The 22,277-nt window shown below is 45.7% G+C and overlaps 1 protein-coding gene across 1 annotated transcript in view; it reads right to left on the bottom strand.

The window, feature by feature from the left end:
• Window positions 1-22,277, bottom strand: part of EXOC4 (exocyst complex component 4) — a 392,940-nt gene that overhangs the window by 161,183 nt on the left and 209,480 nt on the right.

Genomic DNA, 22,277 nt, shown 5'->3' with positions numbered 1-22,277 from the left:
AGAGGAGGAGAGAAGGATGGGAGGAGGAGGGAAGATGGGAGGAGGAGGAGGATGGGGGAGGAGAAGGAAGGGGGAGGATTGGAGGAGGAGAAAGAAGAGGAAGGAGAAGAAGATAGGAGGAGGAGAAGGAGGAGAAGGATGGGAGGAGGAGGATGAAAAGAAGAAAGGAAGGAGCAGAAGGATGGGAGGGGGAGGGGGATGAAAGAAGAGGGAGAGGGGGAGGAAGGGGGAGGATGGGAGGAGGAGGAGGATGGGAGGAGGAGGATAAGGAAGAAATGAGAGGAAGAGGGGGAGAAGGAGAAATAAGAGAAGGATGGGAGGAGGAAGGGGACGGGGGAGGAGGAGGAAGAGGAAGAAGAAGATGGGAGGATAGGAGGAGAAAGAAGAGGAGGATGGGAAGAGGAGCAGGAGGAGAGGAAGATGGGAGGAGGAGGAGGAAGATGAGGAGGAGAAGGAAGGGGAGAAAGAAGACGATAGGAGGAAGAGGAGGAGGATGAGGAGAAGGATGGGAGGAGGAGAGGAAGAGGAGGAGGAGAGGAGGAAGAGGAGGATGGGAGGAGGAGGAGAAGGAAAAAGAGGAATAACAACCTACCAAGTGTGCTTTGATTTTATTTTATTTTTTAAAGCGCCAAAGGAGTCAATGTGGTTGTCAATATGGAACGGAAGAAAGACGTCATCCTGCAGAGCCAGCGGAGGGATTCTCTGCAAAGCCCTTTTCATTCTCCCTGAAGTCTTCCAGGGGGGTGGAGAAGCAACTTAACAGTGACCTCTTTATGTTTTTTGTTTTTAAAAAAACAGGCTGTAATTACAGATCACGCACGTCTCCCCGTTAGCCGCCCCCCCTAAGAAAAAGCACGTGCAACAATTCCACTCCCTTATCAATCAAGGTGCCCACAACAGAAACTCAGTAAGAAATTGGGAGTGGGTGGGAAGGAAATGGGTTTGTTAGAAAACAATTATTGATTCTCAGCGTGGGATGGGGAGGCGCGTTTCCCGGCCTGATTTACCCGAGGCCCATTTAAGCCTCCGGGTGCAGAATGTGCTGAGAAATATAAGGCAGAAGCAAAGGAAAACAAGGCAATTTTCCTATAGTGACTCATCCGGTATAAATCAATATTATTGGGAGTGATAGATTTTAAGATGAAGAACTACTAGAGCAACTTCACACACACACACCCTTTATAATTAAATAAATCCATTTCCTTTCCCAGGAACGACATCTGCGGAGAGCTGCCCAATTGATCCTTTCTTGATTTAATTGTTGTGAAACCTGATTTTCATGTTTTTGCCTCTATGAGTTCTGACCAAGGCTTCCAGAGGCTGTAATTAAGCCCACACTTAGTCCAAAAAACTCTTGTTTTATTTCAGTGCTGGGAATTATGTTCATTCCCAGCCCGTAATGAGTCCCAAACAGTTCCTCGAGATAAGCACCTACCTTTCTCTCCTTTGAATTGCTGCCAACAACAAAAGTGCAAAATGAACTATAAAAAAACCAACCCAAGTACAAAGTCCACACAGAGCTTCAAGGTTTAATCCGAACAGAGCGAACGACGTTGCTTCCTGCAAAGGCTCCTGTCCCTTTGCATCTCCTTTATATCATATGGGAGGGCCAATCACCTCCAAGCCTTACACCCGGAGTTGCCCCTTTTGTCTCAGCTGCTCTTGCGTTCTGGCAGCTCTGCGCATATGTGCACTGGGAACAGGCTCCCCTTGTTCCTCGGCCTTGCTACTGCCAGGCTCTGGAGGCAGCACATAACTCCCAGATGGTCCTGGCTCCATCTCTGCACTGGACACAGGACCCTCTTCTGAGTCCTCCCCAGACTCCCAGACTGGTCTCCGTTCTTCCCCACTATCCGATTCCACTGCCGTCTGCACAGGCTGCTAGCGAACCACAACACTATGCTTTTTTAGTATTGCAAGCTGCTTGGAGTCGCTGGAAAAATTGAGACGGAAGGGCATATAAAAGTAATCCATAAATCAATAGAATTGGTTGGGAGTAAGTCAGGGGTATCAAACTCGATTTCATGGAGGGCCGCATCAGGGTTGTGTTTGAGCTCAAGGGGCCAGGGTGGATGAGGGATGTCACTTATGTTGGGGGAGCTTGTGGTGGCCCGAGAACTCTGCTAGCAAAAATGGGCTCCCAAGCCCCATTTTCAGCTGGGATGGCCTCCTGCAACCTCTGCTGGCAAAAACAGAGCTCAGGAGGGCCACGCACGGCCACGCACGATCTTCTCAAGCTTTGTTTTTGACTGTAACAGCTTCCTGAAACCCTCTGCCAGCAAAAACGGAGCTCAGGGGGGCCACGCACGGCCACATATGATTCTCTCAAGCTCCATTTTTGGCTGGGACGGCCTCCTGCAACCCTCTGCCAGTGAAAACAGAACTCAGGAGGGACACACACTGTCACACACGGCCCTCCCGAGCTGTTTTCACCTGGGACGGCTTCCTGCAACCCTCTGCCAATGAAAAAGGAGCTCAGGAGGGACACACACTGTCACACACACGGCCCTCCTGAGCTTTGTTTTCAGCTGGGATGGCCTCCTGCAACCCTCTGCCAGCGAAAATGGAGCTCAGGAGGGCCACATACGGCCACTTATGATCCTCTCGAGCTCCATTTTTGGCTGGGACGGCCTCCTGCAACCCTCTGCCAGTGAAAACAGAACTCAGGAGGGACACACACTGTCACACACGGCCCTCCCGAGCTGTTTTCACCTGGGACGGCTTCCTGCAACCCTCTGTCAATGAAAAAGGAGCTCAGGAGGGACACACACTGTCACACACACGGCCCTCCTGAGCTTTGTTTTCAGCTGGGATGGCCTCCTGCAACCCTCTGCCAGCGAAAATGGAGTCAGGAGGGCCACATACGGCCACTTATGATCCTCTCGAGCTCCATTTTTGGCTGGGACGGCCTCCTGCAACCTTCTGCCAGCAAAAACGGAGCTCAGGAGGGCCACGCACAGTCACACACAGCCCTCCCAAGCTCCGTTTTAGGCTGGGACGGCCTCCTGCAACCCTCTGCCCCAGCGAAAACTGAGTGCAGCCCTCCTGAGCTCCGTTTTCATTGGCTGTGGCACCTTCGCTGTTTCTAGGGCACCCCTGCGGGCCAGATCTAAACACCCCCACAGGCCGGATCTGGCTCACGGGCCTTGAGTTTGACACTCCTGGTGTAAATGGTTTAACGCAGAGGTTGCCAGTCCCCCTATCTGTGGAGCAGCAGCAGGCCACGATATGCCAAAAACCGGGACGCGCAAACAAGCGAGGCCCAATCCGCGGGATGCAGGCAGCATGCGAAACCACACACCTTCCAGTCCGCAGAAAAAAAACTCTCTCTCTACAGAACTTGTTGTGAAGTAAGAGAAGCGGTCATTAAGTGAATCCAGGCTTCCTCCATCGGCTTTGCTGGCAGGAAGCTAGCTGGGAAGGTCACAAACAATGATCACCCAACCGTGGGATGGTGTAACCATGATAAATACACACCAGTTGCCGAGAGTCTGAATTTGATCACGCTGACCATGGGGACACTGCAATGGTTGTAAGTGCGAGGATCAGTTGTAAGTCACTTACAACTCATCGTAACTTCGAACAGTCACTAATTTAACTATTGTGAGCTGAGGACTAGCTGTATTTAGGTTCAGCATCACATCATCCCTCTTGTTCTAATTTATTCATTTCTACTATCACCACTTCAACCAAAGCCAATGTTTTATTGTGCATGGATTGGCTTCTGAAATATAATTTTACGGTTGGCTATTTGGTCAGTTTCTGCTTCCCAACCTCAACCCCTATATTCCATCTTAACCACGACTCTCCCGATAGGCCACTGTTTCAAATTCTCTAAATCCTGAATGCTGGGAGCGGCTGTTTAATATTTTAAAGTCACTCCATCTGTTTCAGGAGGAAAAAAAAATAAAATAAAATAAAAATTGAAGAATAGCCCTGCCTGCTTTCATTTTTGTAAGGTCGGAGGGTCAATTTCACTGCCATTTATCATCTGATAAGTGAGATATATCATGTCTCAAACATAATCAAATATACGTTATATATAATACAATCAAAGGCCTAGATATAGACGTGCGCACAAGCATGCGGGCTCTTCTCGGATCCATAATCGGTTTTAAAAAATGTAAAGTTTTCTTCCAAGCCAGGATGATGAATGAGTTTGTCACATCTCGTGTTTATTACTCGGGGTTGGCTCCCGAAAATCCCTAGTGCACCAAATGCACAAAAATGTCGCGGCGCACGCGCTGTTGCGGTACAAGCCTTGATTCCGACACAAACTCCATGGGGAAAATGTTGCCAGGCTGTTCATCTTGATGGGAAATGAATCTAATGCGTACAAGAAGGGAATGTTACATCCAGAAGCCTTTCAGAGACGGTACGATGCCAGTTCGCTCCGGTTCGAGCGATCTGGTAGCGCGGGTCAGGAGTGAAGTGCGTACCCACAGAACCGGTAGTAAAAAATATGTTGAATTCCACCACGGAAGCATTTGTCATATTCGTGTTTGCATTGCAGACTATGAGAAAAGGGCTGCAAAAGTGATCTCCTGTCTCTGGGATACAAGCAGCGTGTCAGCTTCGGAAGTCATATTAGCACCAGGCGCTTCCACGCTGCCACCTTCTTGAGCCTGGGGAAAATAGGAGGGGGGAGTTTCTTGGAGTGTATGTGGCTAGACAGAATAGCATTCTTCTTCGAAGTCAAGGTCATTGTCATGTCCCTGTTGGATTGGAGAGGTGGAACAGCTGACAGGGAGTGGGAGGGTGGCTCCGGTGGATGTGGAGGAAACTGGGGAAGGGCACAGTCCGGCTGGGCATTGAGGCCCACCCCTCTTCATCATAGGGCACGCAGGGAGGAACAGAGAAGGGAACAACGTGAGTTGCGCTGCATGGTTTACGGGGGAGGCAAGGGCCCTGACCCCCTTCATTGGCTGCAGCTGGGAAGACTTTTTAAAAGGGCAAACTGCGCACGGCAAAGTTGCTGGAAGCAAAGCGTCAAATTATTCCGGTTTGTCAAGTCTTATCTGAGTTCTGGCGTCCTCCTAGGTGTGCGTATTTTGTTATCTTTGGACGTCTTCAATCCCTTATCCTGCCCTGTCTCATGAATTGCTGCAGTGTGGTTTGTGTTGGTTTTTATTTATAATTTATATGTATTTTGAGTTTGGACGGAATTCTTGGGAGAGTTAATTTCTCCAGCCGAGGATAACTGGACCTTGGGGGCCAAGTTGGAAGATTTAAAGGGACTTTGCCTATTTTTGTGACTTTGTTGCTTTTGTGCCATGCCCCTTTGGGTCATCACAGTCATGTTATTTCTGTCTCAAGTTGGGACGGATGGTGATTGGGGCATGTGATCTGATGATGGGTGCAGGGGATAGATTTGTAATGTTTTACTTATTGCAAGGAAATCCAGAACTTTCAGATTCTAGATTTCCCCCAGATGTGCTAGTTTACTACCGAAACAAAAAAAATATTTTGAGAGGATGTCTGTCCTGGAGTTATTTGTTGGAGTGGAGATTTTCTGGAACGCTGACACAGCAGTCATCAAATGAATCAGTCACCAAGCGACTGACATTCGAATATGTGACCCTGGGGAATACCACAAAGGCCGTAACTGTGAAAAACAGTCATAAGTCACATTTTTCAGCACCGTTGTAACTTCGAACAGTCACTAAATGAACTGTTGTAAGTCAAGGACTCTGAAAACCAAGACAATCCATCCTATGGATCAGTGTTTCTCAAAACCCTTCGCCACTTTAAGATATCTCGACTTCAACCGCCTTGTTTAAAAATGCTCTTAAATTTGGTCATAAGTCAATGACTCTCGGAGATGTACAAAAGGCTTGTTAATGACCAGAAGTGAAATATAACGGAGAAGAAGAAAAAAGCCCTGGAATTTTAGGGATAGGCTATTTTTGAAACTGCCTATTACCTACTAGCTGTAATCATTGCAATCTGGGTCAATCAAGCCCATTTTTAAAAAAAGGCCTCTTCATACATGGATAATTTTAGGTAGATTAAATGTGGAAATTAAGGGATTGGAAACCTCAAAAAGGCTGAAGGAATCGTGCCAGTTTCGGAGCCATTCAGAGGGAAATTTAATAAATCGGTTGCACATTTGCCAGAGGAGCTAAGAGAGCCTTGGTGGTCTTGTTCGAAAAAAGAGACAGAATAAGAGATGGATGGATGGATGGATGGATGGATGGATGGATGGATGGATGGATAGATAATAAATGGATAGACAGACAGACAGACAGACAGACAGACAGACAATAAATGGATAGAGAGACAGACAGACAGACAGACAATAAATAGAGAGACAGACAGACAGACAAATAGACAGACAGATAATAAATGGATAGAGAGATAGACAGATAGACAGACAGACAAATAGATGGATAGACAGACAGAGAAATAGATAGGTAATAGATGGATAGACAGACAGACAGAAATAAATGAATAGACAAATAGACAAAACTATCCAGGGGAGAACTGATAGTTCCGGTGATCATTTGGCCCCTGCCCTTTTCCTGTGCTTTATTTCCTTGTTTTTGAGCACAGCTGAGCGTGGTTTGTTGTGCATCAGCTGTTTTTACTCACTGGGGCTACAGCAGAAGGTAAGTATTAGAGCTAAAAATGGTCTTTTCCAAATGCTGTGCATGAGCAAAGCGCGTGCTCACCGAACCGGTTGTTACACCGGTTGAATTGCACCACTGGATCTGCCTGTCTGCCTGTCTTTGTTTATCTTTCTATATCTATCTATCTATCTTTCTATCCATTTATGTATTTCTATCTATCTATCTTTCAATCTATCTTTCTGTCTGTCTTTCTATCTCTGTCTGTCCATCCATCTTTCTGTGTATCTATTATCTATTTTTCTATCTTTCTATCTATTAATCTATTTCTTTCTTTCTATATTTCAATCTTTCTCTTTCTTTCTATCTTTCTGTCTGTCTGTCTGTCTGTCTGTCTATCTATCTATTTATTTATTTATTTCTATCTTTCAATCTATCTTTCTGTCTTTCTATCTATCTTTCTGTGTGTATTATCTATCTTTCTATCTATCTTTCTATATCTTTCTGTCTGTCTGTCATCTGTCTATCTCAATCTTTCTATCTATTTATCCATTTCTTCTTCTATCTCTCAATCTATCTTTTTTGTCTCTTTCTTTCTATCAATCTTTCTGTCTGTCTATCTATCTATATCTATCTGTCCATCATCTATCTATCTATCTATCTATCTATCTATCTATCTATCTATCTATCTATCTATCTATCTATCTACCTACCTACCTACCTACCTACCTACCTACCTAATCTATCTATTTCTATCTTTCAATCTATCTGTCTTTCTTTCTATCTCTGTCTGTCTGTCTATCTATCTGCCGAAACCTCCAAAAAGAGCCAAATCCTGTTCATTTATTTTGAGTGGTGGTGATTTCTCAATCAATCTGGAAGAACGAGCAGGGTGGCAGCAGGGAAGGGGGGAAAAACCAGGCGTAACTTATACAAACACAAAAGAAGCGGGAATTAATACATTATCAACTCACGCGTAGAACCAGAATCTGGATAATGCATCTTTTTTTTCCCCGCCCATCCCCCGGAGGGACCCCTAAATGGATTGTCTGTGCCGACCGAGCACACAAAAGCCACAACTCCCATTTGCAGCAGCCAAGGATCAGATTGCGGCGATGGTGAACTGTCAGGTGGCGTTATTCAACCTGTTCGTTCGTAATTCTCTCGAGATGGACTTACACACACACACACACACACACACACACACACACACACACACACATGATTTCCATGCGGCATTGTGCCCGAGACTCAAAGTTACACCAGACGTTTTAAAGCCTCCCGTGCGTTCGCTCCCAAAGCCGCCTCCGGAAAAACCCCCAGACACGGCGTTAATTTGATTTCTCGCTTTTAATCCTCGAATTTCAATGCAGGCGGGGATCTCCGGAAGACACAAAAAAGGTTTTTTGAGATTGGTCTGAGAACGCAGAGGGACGACAAATTTGTTTAAAAAAAAACAAAAAAACAACCAACTACAACAAAAGCACCGACAAGCGAGAGGACAACCTCACCGCAGAACCAATATGCATAATTTTGGGGATGTTGGCTGCTGGTTTTCATTGCCACGAGGGTAGTCCTTGAATTGCGATTATTTGTTTAGTTTGAAGTTACGACAGCAGTGGAAAAAGTAGAAATATTCCCTTCTGTTGGTACATAGAGATAAACGATGACTACACATCATTCAAAAGGGACAGTTGAAAAGCTAAAAGATATAATCAATACCCCAGTCAAGGAACTATAAATTCAGTAAAGAATAGCCTAATCAAGGAATCACCAAGAACACTCGCATCAACACAGACAGGGCAAAGTACTTGTGTAGAAACAGAGAGCAAAGCCCACTCCCTTCTAGCACTGATGATGTTACCAAGTTGGGTCATGAAATGTCTGCAAGGAAATAACTAAGATCAGAGAACACAAAGGACCGCACAGTCCTCCTCCCCCTCATAAACTCCATTCCCTTCTAGCACTGATGATGTTACCTAGTTAGCATAGCATATAGAATGCAGAGTTGGAAGGGGCCTTGGAGGTCATCTAGTCCAACCTCCTGGTGGAGCAGGAGAGTCTATTCCAAATATTAGCTTCTACCTAGGATCAAAACTCACAGCCTCCTGATTTGGGTCATGAAATGTCTACAAGGAAATAACCAAGCTCAGAGAACACCCAGGACCTCACAATCCTGCTCCTCCCCATAAACTCCCTTCTAGCACTGATGATGTTACCTAGTTGGGTTATAAAATGTCTGCAAGGAAATAAACAAGATCAGAAAACACCAAGGACCCCACAATCCTCATCCTCCTCTCCATAACTCCACTCCTTTCTAGCACTGATGATGTTACCCAGTTGGGTCATGAAATGTCTGCAAGAAAACCACCAAGCTCAGAGAACACAAAGGACCCCACAGTTCTCCTCCTCCTCCTCCTCCTCCTCCTCCTCCTCCTCCTCCTCCTCCTCCTCTCAATAAACTCCACTCTTTTCTAACACTGATTGTATTACCTAGTTGGGTCATGAAATGTCGGCAAGGAAATAACCAAGATCAGAGAGCACCAAGAACCCCAGTCTTCCTCCTCCTCCTCCTCCTCCTCCTCCTCCTCCTCCTCCTCCTCTCAATAAACCCCACTCCCTTCTAGCACTGATGATGTTACCTAGTTGGGCCATGAAAGGTCCCCAAGAAAACCACCCAGCTCAGAGAGACCACCAAGGTCCTCCCAGTTCAGCCCTAAGCTACAAAGATGCTCTTCTATCGTGAAGACAACTTTCTGCCCAGTGCCTTTTCCCACGCCGATTCATAACCTGCAAGTGAATAATATCTAATTCTCACCCTACTTTCCAGACCAGTTCCGCCTCCGTTTCCCCCGCAGCTCTGCCCTTCCTTTTCTAAGGAAGCTGGGATGCTCATTTCGATTTCCCAACTTTGCCAAAAGACTCTCTCTTCTGTCACTACGGCATCCTCTTCAACATCGAACGGACCCGGGCTTTCCAGAAAAGCCTCGCTGGAAAACGGATTACACGATCATCTCCCTAGGCCTAATGGTATCCCGGGGTACCATTGTTCCCCTAATGATCTGCCAACTTAGGCGAGCTTGGGCCATCTGGCTCCCAGGAAGCAAAGTTTTCCATTTTGTTTAGAGATAATCAGCCTGCCCTTAAGAGAAGAGTAGGGGACAGAGGAAATGCTGTATGTTAAGAAATGTCAATTTCCCCACGGATCAGCGAGGATAAATGCCAGGTCCGATACAAAGCAATGTCCAGGCAACATCATTTATAATGAAGCTTTATTCCATATTCAGTCCTTCGGGGAATATCACTCCAAATAATCAAAATGTTGTGTTGCCCTTTTTTTTTTTTTAAAGCAGTAATGTCTTCTTGCGATAATTGCTGGAAATGTTACAACAAGGTCATTTTAACCCACAAATAATCCCCCTCCCCTGCATTAAATCCTACAACTCACTTTCTCCGTGCATTCACACAGTCACATTTATACAGATACAATACATGCTACTAATTGACACTGCGCCTATATTATCGATATACATACACTAGCTCGGTACCCTGTGTTTCGCTATGAAACTATGTAGTCGGGCATAGTTTTTGGGAAGGAAAATATGGGGGGGGGATTGTGCCTCTGCCTACCAGCATCCATCGGTATTCATCTGGCTAGTGTCTTGTCAGTGTGTGAGAGAGTTGAGGGCTGTTTGGAAAGGGAAGCAGTATTTGCTGTGTGAGCAAGGAGACAGCAAGGAGCCTGGGCGTGGCTTAGCTCAACTGTTCTGTACTACAGCTGGTTGCTGCTGTGAAAGTAAAACTAAAACTCCTCTTCTCTGCTTGTGTTTTGCATTTGGAAGAAATTTCTCTTCAGGTGGGGAGGGGGAGTAGAACTCCTTAGCATCAGAGCGTGTTAATAATAATAATAATATAGGAAATGCTCTAAAAGCTCTGATGGTCATTTGGAAAAATCCTTTCTGAGTGAGCCCCTAGAAGCCAAGAGGAACCTACCTGCCCAATTTCAAGTTTGTAGGCTTTACGGTTCTGGAGATTTTGTGATGATGAGTGAGTGATATTTCGCTTTGATACATAAAGATATAGATTCAAAAATTTCCATTTACAAGGACCCCTTCCTGGGGGAAAAAAAAACAGCTTCCAGGTCAAAGGGAAGAATCAGTTTGGTCTAGTGGTTAAAAGGCACGAGATGGTGTCCCAAAGTTCCTTTTTCTCAGGAGGCAACTAGACTTTCTGGTTTTTCTTTGAAGAGGTTTTGCTTCTCCTCCCAGGAGCTTCTTCCGCTTCCACTTTAATCTCTATTCATACGAGGTGAAATGATTCCATTCCCCCCCTTCATTTCCTTACAAAAATGCGAAAGATGAGAAAGAACGGCTTGGCTATTCGACCCCGTCTTCTGTCTTGGATTTCTCTTTGGGAGTTGACCTTTTTCTCTTGAATTCTCCAATCTGTGTGCCTCGTTTGACATTTGCCGGAAAAATCTGTTCTTCCAATGCCGGTCTGCCTTGACAATTATGTTTATTTCTTCTTCTCTGTCAATGGAGGGAAATCGAGGGAAGAACCTCAGGACTAGGGAGGGTGTCCCCCAGATGCAAAACTTCTTTAGGATTTACAACCGTGTGCCTCGACTTACAACCGTTCATTTAGTGACCATTAGAAGTTACAACGGCACGGAAACAAAAGGAACTTAAAACTATTCTTCACACTTACAAATGTTGCAGCTTCTCCATGGTCGTATGATCGAAACGGCCATGGTTCATATTTAGGATAGTTGGCATCAATGGTTCATATTTATGATAGTTGAATGGTTTATGTTTACAACGGCTGCAGTGTCCCAGGGATCATTTGATCCCCTTTTGTGATATTCTGTTCTGACCCAAACCCCTTTACAATAAGACAAATAATAACCAAAGGGAACAGAAACCTTGCGGGCCTGCAAATCGTGGCTTCTACGCCATCAATATTTGAATTGACTCTATGAATATTAATGCCCATTGTGTCTCCCCTTGAGTGGGTAACACACAAATAATGAAATCATGGTGATATGCAAATAAGACCCTAACGTGACACTTTCCCTCAGTCTCCATTACAAAACAAAAACCAAAAAAATGCGGCATTCTGAGTTCTTCCATTATTTATGCAACTCTTCCCGTTTGTTTTTGGGGGTTTAACAAGTGGTCTTGAAGACAGACAGACAGCCTTCTCTGAAATTGGGGACATGGTCATTATGAAGAATATCATCATTTCTTTCTCTCTCTTTGTTTTCCCTCCTGTGACACCCAGGAGGGGGCAAGGGGAAGACGTAGCTTACTTTTTATATCTATCTGTCTGTCTGTCTGTCTGTCTGTCTGTCTGTCTGTCTGTCTGTCTCTGTCTATATCTATCTATCTATCTATCTGTATCTATCTATCTATCTATCTATCTATCTATCTATCTATCTATCTATCTATCTATATCTGTATCTATCTATATCATCTATCTATCTCTATCTATCTATCTATCTATCTATCTATCTATCTATCTATCTGTATCTATCTATCTCATCTATCTATCTATCTATCTATCTATCTATCTATCTATCTATCTATCCATCCATCTATCTATCTATCTATCTATCTATCTATCTATCTATCTATCTATCTATCTATCTATCTATCTATCCATCCATCTATCTATCTATCTATCTATCTATCTATCTATCTATCTATCTATCTATCTATCTATCTATCTATCTATCTATCTATCTATCTATCTATCTATCTATCTATCTATCTATCCATCCATCCATCCATCCATCTATCTGTCTATCTATCTATCTCTATCTATCTATCTATCTATCTATCTATCTATCTATCTATCTATCTATCTATCTCATCTATCTCATCTATCTCATCTATCTATCTATATCATCTATCTATCCATCTCTCTCTTTCTATCTGTGTGTCTGTCTGTCTGTCTGTGTCTCTGTCTATATCTATCTATCTGTATCTATCTATCTCTATCTCTATCTATCTCTATCTCTATCTATCTATATAATCTATCTATCTATCTATCTATCTATCTATCTATCTATCTATCTATCTATCTATCTATCTATCTATCTATCTATCTATCTCTCTCTCTCTCTCTCTCTATCTATCTATCTATCTATCTATCTATCTATCTGTCTATATCATCTATCTATATCACCTATCTATCCATATATCTCTCTCTCTTTCTATCTATCTATCTATATAATCTATCTATCCGTATCTATCTATCTATCTATCTATCTATCTATCTATCTATCTATCTATCTATCTATCTATCTATCTATCTATCTATCTATCTATCTATCTATCTATCTCTATCTCTATCTCTATATCTATATCTATCTATCTATCCACCTCTCTCTCTCTCTCTCTGTCTCTCTCTCTCTCTCTTTCCAAGTTAATCTCAACAGTGTCTTTTAGTGCCTGGTATTTACCACAAAACCCAGGGGGTGGGGGGTGGAGGAAGAACATGCACAGGCAAAAAAAAAATTATTAGGTTTTTCATCATTTTCAAGCGTGGAGAAACCATCAGCCAAAGTTAACATTAAAATATTTTTTTAAAAAAGAATTTGGAGAGGTGATGGATTGTTGTGCCAGCTTTTTCAATTCTGTATTTTTAAAAAATATGTATTTGTTGTGTGCTAACTAAATATCAGGAAACAGGCACACCCTGTAGCTTGAATGGGTAATGCTGATATAACTTCTCTCGTAGAAGGGGAATCATCGGTTGTCAATTCTACCCAAAGGGAAACCGAGTCCAGAGAAGTTTTCCTATTTTTCAAAGCAAAAGTCCCCTGTTTATTTCTGCCACCATAACGTAGGAGGCAGAGAGCTTTCCCTATGTTGTGCTCTGTCAGCCGTCTGGCCCTTCCTGCAGCCGGTCAGCATCAGGGCAACCTGGGAGGGAATGGAGCTGGCAGAGAGAGAGAGAGAGAGAGATGGAGGCGGAGCCTGGGCCGTCCATCAGCCCTCAGATGGAGAGTTAACAGCCCCCGGGTCTGGAGGTGGCTGATGAGGAAGAGGAGGAACAGCTGGGTCCAGTGCCTGAGGTGTGAATGCGCAGAAGGCAGAGGAGAGGAGAGCAGTGGAAATCTACAGGCCGGTCCTTGGGACAGAAGAGCCACGGCTGTTAGCGAAGCCCCACCCTAGCTCTGGGGATAAAAGGCAGGGGACAGAGATGAATAGATGTGACAGACAACTATTCATCTCCCTGCCGGACGGACTTGTTAGCCTGCGGTGAGAGAAACTTTTTGCCGAGGAGAGGAGAGCAGTGGAAATCTATGGGCCGGTCCCTGGAACGGAAGAGCCACCGCTACTAGCGAAGCCCCACTCGAGCTCTGGGGATAAAAGGCAGGGGACGGAGACGAATAGATGTGACAGACAACTATTCATCTCCCTGCCGGACGGACTTGTTAGCCTGCGGTGAGAGAAACTTTTTGCCGAGGAGAGGAGAGCAGTGGAAATCTATGGGCCGGTCCCTGGAACGGAAGAGCCACCGCTACTAGCGAAGCCCCACTCGAGCTCTGGGGATAAAAGGCAGGGGACGGAGACGAATAGATGTGACAGACAACTATTCATCTCCCTGCCAGATGGATTTGTTAGCCTGGGGTGAGACAGAAACTTTTTGCCCGGGCTGCCGGCCTTCCTAACAAAGGAATCTTTTGAGTTCACTTTAGAGGGTTTGTCATATTTGGAAAGGTGAGTCAGAATAACCTACAATGTATCGCGCATGTTTCTTTTCCCAAATGGCAATTATCCATAACCTTCTAACTACTGGCCAAATTTGGAACGAGAGAACGCTTCCTATGAGAAACGGGCATCTATGGGTGTCTTAACAGCATCAAACACCAAAAAATGGAAGTACTAGCAAACAACGAATAGTTCACAGGTCTAGTGGTGAAGGCGCTAGTGGAGAAACCAGAACATAGTGAGTTCTAGTCCCGCCTAAGGACACAAAAAATGACCTGATGATTTTGGGCCAATCACTAGGAGGTGGTGAGTTCTAGTTCCACTTTACATATAAAGGGCACCTGAGTGACTTTGGGCCAATCATCAGGAGATGGTGAGTTCTAGTTCCGCCTTAGATATGGAAGACACCTGAGTGACTTTGGACCAATCATCAGGAGATGGTGAGTTCTAGTTCCGCCTTAGATATGGAAGACACCTGAATGACTTTGGACCAATCATCAGGAGATGGTGAGTTCTAGTTCCGCCTTAGATATGGAAGACACCTGAATGACTTTGGACCAATCATCAGGAGATGGTGAGTTCTAGTTCCGCCTTAGATATGGAAGACACCTGAGTGACTTTGGACCAATCATCAGGAGATGGTGAGCTCTAGTTCCGCCTTAGATATGGAAGACACCTGAGTGACTTTGGACCAATCATCAGGAGATGGTGAGTTCTAGTTCCGCCTTAGATATGGAAGACACCTGAATGACTTTGGACCAATCATCAGGAGATGGTGAGTTCTAGTTCGCCTTAGATATGGAAGACACCTGAGTGACTTTGGACCAATCATCAGGAGATGGTGAGTTCTAGTTCCGCCTTAGATATGGAAGACACCTGAATGACTTTGGACCAATCATCAGGAGATGGTGAGTTCTAGTTCCGCCTTAGATATGGAAGACACCTGAGTGACTTTGGACCAATCATCAGGAGATGGTGAGTTCTAGTTCCACCTTAGATATGGAAGACACCTGAATGACTTTGGACCAATCATCAGGAGATGGTGAGTTCTAGTTCCGCCTTAGATATGGAAGACACCTGAGTGACTTTGGACCAATCATCAGGAGATGGTGAGTTCTAGTTCCGCCTTAGATATGGAAGACACCGGTGACTTTGGACCAATCATCAGGAGATGGTGAGTTCTAGTTCCGCCTTAGATATGGAAGACACCTGAGTGACTTTGGACCAATCATCAGGAGATGGTGAGTTCTAGTTCCGCCTTAGATATGGAAGACACCTGAGTGACTTTGGACCAATCATCAGGAGATGGTGAGTTCTAGTTCCGCCTTAGATATGGAAGACACCTGAATGACTTTGGACCAATCATCAGGAGATGGTGAGTTCTAGTTCCGCCTTAGATATGGAAGACACCTGAGTGACTTTGGACCAATCATCAGGAGATGGTGAGTTCTAGTTCCGCCTTAGATATGGAAGACACCTGAGTGACTTTGGACCAATCATCAGGAGATGGTGAGTTCTAGTTCCGCCTTAGATATGGAAGACACCTGAGTGACTTTGGACCAATCATCAGGAGATGGTGAGTTCTAGTTCCACCTTAGATATGGAAGACACCTGAATGACTTTGGACCAATCATCAGGAGATGGTGAGTTCTAGTTCCGCCTTAGATATGGAAGACACCTGAGTGACTTTGGACCAATCATCAGGAGATGGTGAGTTCTAGTTCCACCTTAGATATGGAAGACACCTGAATGACTTTGGACCAATCATCAGGAGATGGTGAGTTCTAGTTCCGCCTTAGATATGGAAGACACCTGAGTGACTTTGGACCAATCATCAGGAGATGGTGAGTTCTAGTTCCGCCTTAGATATGGAAGACACCCGAGTGACTTTGGACCAATCATCAGGAGATGGTGAGTTCTAGTTCCGCCTTAGATATGGAAGACACCCGAGTGACTTTGGACCAATCATCAGGAGATGGTGAGTTCTAGTTCCGCCTTAGATATGGAAGACACCTGGGTGAGTTTGGGCCAATCACCAGGAGACGGTGAGTTCTAGTTCTGCCTCAGATATGACAGCTGGCTAGGTGACTTTGGGCCAATCACCAGGAGATGGTGAGTTCTAGTTCCGCCTTACATATGACAGTCGGCTGGGTGACTTTGGACCAATCACCAGGAGATTGTGAGTTTTAGTTCCACCTTACGTATGAAAAACACCTGGGTCACTTTGTGCCAGTCACCAGGAGATGGTGAGTTCTAGTTCCACCTTAGGCATGAAAGACACCTGAGTGATTTTGGGCTGGTTTCTCTCTCTCAGCCCAATTTACCTCAGAGGATTGTTGTGGGGAAAATAGGAAGAGGAAGGAGTACTGGGTATGTTTGCCCCCTTGACTTAGGTACAAAATAATACAGGTGGGATAAAAATATATAAATAAATACAGAAGGGTCTAGCATATGAACTGTATTTTTTTTTATTCCAATTTTTTTTCTCAGCCTCCAAATTTCTAGGGAAACCCACTCAAAAGTTTAAATGTGGCCTTATCATTGCCGCTCCCCGAAGAGCAGCGTGATAGGCAGAAAGTTATTTCAACAACCAGCCAGATAAAATCCACTTAAAATAATCTTGATAAACTGTAGGCTCACCTTCCTGTTACCCCAGCATCCTCCTGTCAGGCCATATGTGGGCCCTATTACTGGGCCAAAAGGAGTTTTTTAAAAAAAGCAAAACTAAAATCATTAATTCATTCACCAGAGCAGTTGGCATTTGCTCCGTGTGCCAGTCTGTAATAACATATTGATTCTTTCTTTGATGAAGAGAGGTGCACGGAGGGAGAGAGAGAGAGAGAGAGAGAGAGGGAGGGAGGGAGGGAAGGAGGGAGGGAGAGAGAGAGAGAAAGGACAATTAACTGCAAAAGGAATAAGAAAAAGTTTGCAAGCACAGTCTGTTGCCAAGCTGGGAGGGCTGCTCTCTTCTCACCCACCCCTTCCAATTTTGGCAAAAACTTGGCCTCGGGAAGCAGAAGGAGCATCCAGAGGTCTCCGACGTTTTAAACATTCAGTGCGACCATCTGTCACTGACAAACGTCGCGGAACAGAATGAGCAATTATTGGAGCCCTTTTTCAAATGTAAGTCAGAGCGGCTGCGAGAGTGCCAGCTGCCAAGAGGCACCAAGGCCCGAGTGCAGGCAAAGCCACGGGGCTTTGGGACAGCAGCGGGGAAGACGGGATCGCGGGCCTACCTGCGCAGGTAACGAAGAGAAAGTAACCCTCCAACTTTCAGGGTGGAGGTTCCTGCACGTCTTTTTAGGATAAGCTGAAGGAGGAGGAGTCGTTTTGAAATATTTCAGGATTTGAGGGGCTGCCCCCAAAGAAGAGGGGGGTCGACTTATTTTGCAAAGCCCCTGAAATCAGGACAAGACGCAACGGATGGAAACTCATCAAGGAGAGAAGCAACCTGGAATGAAGGAGAGGCTTCCTCACAGGGAGGACAATGAACCAGTGGAACTGCTTGCCACCAGAAGTTGTGGATGCTTCATCACTGGAGGTTTTTAAGAAGAGATTGAGCAACCACCTGTCTGAAATGGTGTAGGCCCATGAGGGCATGGGTGGCACGCAGAGCCCTCTCTGCGGGCATGCAAGCCGTCGCCCCAGCTTAGCTTCGCCGTGCATGTGCGGTGTGCCTCCTGCTGGCCAGGTGGTTCTCGGGTTTCAGCTGCGCATGTGCAGGAGGCGGGCAGTGATGGCATTCAAATTTCTTTACTACCGGTTCTGTGAGCGTTGCTTGGTGGGCGTGGTGTGGCTTGGTGGGCGTGGCTTGGCTTGGCGGGCGTGACTTGGCGGGCGTGGCAGGGGAAGGATATACTGCAAAATCCCCCTTCCCTCCCCACTCCACTGACCTGCTTTCCAGCTCAGTTCTTGTTAGGGATATACACCCTAGCAGAACCTGCATGGCAGTCAGGCAGGCAGGCAAATATGTGAGACAAACGTTTTTGTAGCTTACACTCAGTAAAACAGATACACTGTGCTAGTTAAATAGTTCATTCCAGTAAAGAGTTTTTAGCATAGTCAAACAGTCCATATATCATACACTAGTTCAGTCCGTCCGGGGATTAATCAGTTGCAAAGTCCAGTGTCGAAAAAGAGGTCAGTAAACTTACAATATCAGTCCAGCAATATATCTCCTCGCAGTAGAGATATGAAGAAGTCAAACCTCTTTTCTTCTTTCAGCAACAGCAAAGAACACGCAGTTATCACACCATCAATCCATCATCGTCTGCAAGCAATCCAGTAAGCTAGTAGTCAATCCAGTTCTCTTGCTCCCTCTTATGGCTATTTACAGCCGCACCCAAAATTACATGCTTTGCAGTTAAAGTGACACACACATAAACTCACTATCATAGTTTATATATATTATTTTACCCAAACTACGTTAGGTAACCTATGTTATTCCTAACAGTTCTCCTCTGTAGGGCAACCAAAGAAGACCCAGCCAATCAGCTGGGACACGATGGGAGGCAGAGAAGAGATGGGGTTGGCGCGGAGCCAATCAGAGGTGGGATTTACCGGTTCTCAGAACTACTCAAAAATTTCCGCTACTGGTTCTCCGGAACCGGTCAGAACTGGCTGAAGACCACTTCTGTGCATGTGTAGGGCACACGTGTATTGCATTTTGGGGATGCCTGCATGTGTGCGTGCTTTGGCCACTCGGTGCTGAATAGGTTAGCCATCACAGGTCTAGGGTCTCCTGTTTGAGCAGTGGGTTGGACTAGAAGACCTCCAAGGTTCCTTCCAGCTCTGTTCTGATGGATGGATGGATTGATTGACACATTAAAACTCCCCTTTTTTTACGACCCTGAGGGCACACTAGACTTTTCTTAACGTTTTCACTAAAAGAAAGGATTTCAGGTGTCACCTTGGGAATGGTACGTTTTTTCCCCCCCTATAGATTTTTTTTTCCCCTCCCTCCAAAGAAGGGACTCAACATGAACTGCAAAAGTCAAATAGAAAGAGAGCCCTGGTTGAAGAGACGAATATTTTATTGATGGATGCACCAAATGCACATATGCACATTAGCTCTCTCTCTCTTATTGCCCTGGTCTCAAACCTCATCCATCTGCCAGGAGGGAGGGAGGGAGGGGGAAAAAAAACAACCCACAATTTTCCCGCAACCTATTCAGCGCTTGTAAAGTAACAGATGCTAAATCGTGACGTGAAAGGCCCTCTTGAAAAACAAGTTTTATTGAGCTCCAGATTCCGCCTGCAGAAGTTCTTCTGCATTCTGAACACTCCCTACAAGTGCTCGAAGGCGAAGCATTAGCATCCAACGGAGACCGCGAATGTTTGTTTACGTTGGGTGCAGAGGATGGGGCTGGCGGAAGTTCTGGTCTGCATCTCAATCTTTATATTCGTATCGAAATACGGGCACCTCAACCAAAGGGCTCTACTAGAGAGGTGCCGGTAGAAGGACTGGGGGTGTGTGTGTGTGTGTGACAGGAGAGCAGTGCTCCGATAGCTAAGGAGGGGTCGCAGCCTAGAATTAAGGAGGGATTTCCTGACAGTGAAATCAATTCATCAGTGGAACGGCCTGCCGCCAAAAGGAATGGGCGCTTCATCGCTGGAGATGTTTAAGGAGAGATTGGAGAACCCTTGGTCTGAAGTGGTGTAGGGTTTCCTGCCTGAGCAGGGGTTGGACTAGAAGACCTCCAAGGTCCCTTCCAGCTCTGTTATTCTGCCTTTTTGCCATATTCCAGCTATTGGGACAACAATTACACACACGCTAAGAGAGAGAGGGGGAGGGAGGGAGGGAGAGGGGAAGGGAGGGGGGAAGAGACAGAGAGAGGAGGGAGAGAGAGACAGAAAGAGAGACGGAGGGAGGGGAGGGAGGAAGGGGAGGGGAGGGAGAGAGAGTGGGAAAGAGAGAGAGAGAAAGAGACAGACAGACAGACAGAGAAAGAGAGAGGGAGGAAGGGAAGGGGAGGGAGAGAGGGGGAAGAGAGAGAGAGAGAGAAAGACAGACAGACAGAGAGAGAGAGAGAGGGAGGAAGGGAAGGGGAGGGAGAGAGGGGAAGAGAGAGAGAAAAGAGACAGAGAAGAGAGAGGAAGGGAAGGGGAGGGAGAGAGGGGAGAGAAGAAGAGAAAGAGACAGACAGAGAAAGAGGGAGGAAGGAAGGGAAGGGAGGGAGAGAGGGGAGAGAGAGAGAGAGAAAGAGACAAACAGACAGAGAAAGAGAGAGGGAGGAAGGGAAAGGGAGGGAGAGAGGGGAGAGAGAGGAAGAGAAGAGACAGACAGAGAGAGAAAGAGAGAGGGAGGAAGGGAAGGGGAGGGAGAGGGGCGGGAAGAGAGAGAGAGAGAAAGAGACAGACAGAGAAAGAGAGAGGGAGGAAGGGGAGGGGAGGGAGAGAGAGTGGGAAAGAGAGAGAGAAAGAGACAGACAGACAGAAAGAAAGAGAGGGAGGAAGGGAAGGGGAGGGAGAGAGGGGGGAAGAGAGAGAGAGAGAAAGAGACAGACAGACAGAGAAAGAGAGAGGGAGGAAGGGAAAGGGAGGGAGAGAGGGGGAGAGAGAGGAAGAGAAAGAGACAGACAGAGAGAGAAAGAGAGAGGGAGGAAGGGAAGGGGAGGGAGAGGGGCGGGAAGAGAGAGAGAGAGGGATCAAAACCGTGTGTTTGAAAACTGCCCATTTTCAGCTCTAAAGCTCACCTTCTGCTGCAGCCCCGGTGAGTAAAACAGCTGAGGCGCGGCAAACCCACCGTGCCACGAAAATCAGCTGGGCTGCAAAACACGGAAATATAGGACAGACCAGGGCAGGAGTGGCTGGGCGGGGCCAACTGATCACCAGAACTACCAGTTCGCTCGAACCGGTCCGAACCGGCTGAATCCCACCCCCTGGGCAAAACTCACTTAACAACTGTCTTGCTTAGCAACAGAAACCTTGGGTTCAATTGTGGTCATAAGTTAAGGTCTTTCCCACCATTCTTATCCTTGCCTTAAGGAATGTTGCGATCTGTCAGCAGCCTGCAGAGACGGCAGCAGAGTCGGACAGTGGGGAGGAACACGGGCCAGTCCAGGAGTCTGGAGAGGACTCAGACGAGGGTCCTGCACCCGATACAGAGATGGGGCCAGGACCATCTGGGAGTTATGTGGTGACTCCGGAGCCTCCAGTATCTGGCAGCAGCAAGGAAGAGGAACAGGGGGAGCCTGTTCCCAGTGCGCGCATGTGCAGAGCTGCCAGAAGGCAAGAACAGCTAAGACAAAAGGGGAGACTTGGGAGTAAGGCTTGGAGGTGATTGGCCCTCCCATAAGTTATAAAGGAAGGGCAAAGGTAGAGAAACCTTTGCAGGAAGCAACTGCGCCTAAAGTTCGGTGTTGAATTTCTGTTCTGTTTTGGCCTCGTATAACTAATTGGACATTTAGTCATTGGCAGCATTTCAAGGAAGATAAAGGTGCGTGCTTATCAGACTTATCCTGAAGGATTTTGACAGACTTCCATACAAACTGTTTGAGACTCATTACGGGCTGTGAATGACTAAAATTCACAGCCGTTGAAACAAAGAAAAATGGGTTTTGGGACTAATGTGTGTTTGTTAGTGTCTCCATAACCCTTGGTCAAAACAAGGAAAGATTTGGCAGAGAGAAGCAAAAAGTAGCCAAACCCCATAACTCATTTGAGATTCTGGAATCGAGTTAGGCCCCTTCCTGTCCATTTTACAGTACATTGATAGCAATCCAAAGAACGAAGCAGCGAGACAACCTGTACTTATTAATCACATTTTAAAACTAATTCAGTTATATTTTAATAAGGCTTTCTAACAAGGGCAACCGAAAAGTTTTTTTTTTAATTAATTCCCCCCGCAAACCTAGAAAATGAAGTTTCTATTTTTAAAAAGTTATCAGCACTTATGCTAATGGCTTTTTAAATTAAATAAAGCCCTCTTTCCTGAGATCAAATTACGAAAGATAATTTCTTTGACTTTCCTTCCAAATGAGGTTACCTTTTC

This window comes from Notechis scutatus, chromosome 6, assembly GCF_049901735.1.
Source record: "Notechis scutatus isolate UNSWTSFEM ecotype Mainland chromosome 6, rNotScu1.2, whole genome shotgun sequence".
NCBI classification, from domain to species: domain Eukaryota; kingdom Metazoa; phylum Chordata; class Lepidosauria; order Squamata; family Elapidae; genus Notechis; species Notechis scutatus.
The sequence above is the reverse complement of the archived record's forward strand: the minus strand, read 5'-3'. Positions and strand labels throughout refer to the sequence as shown.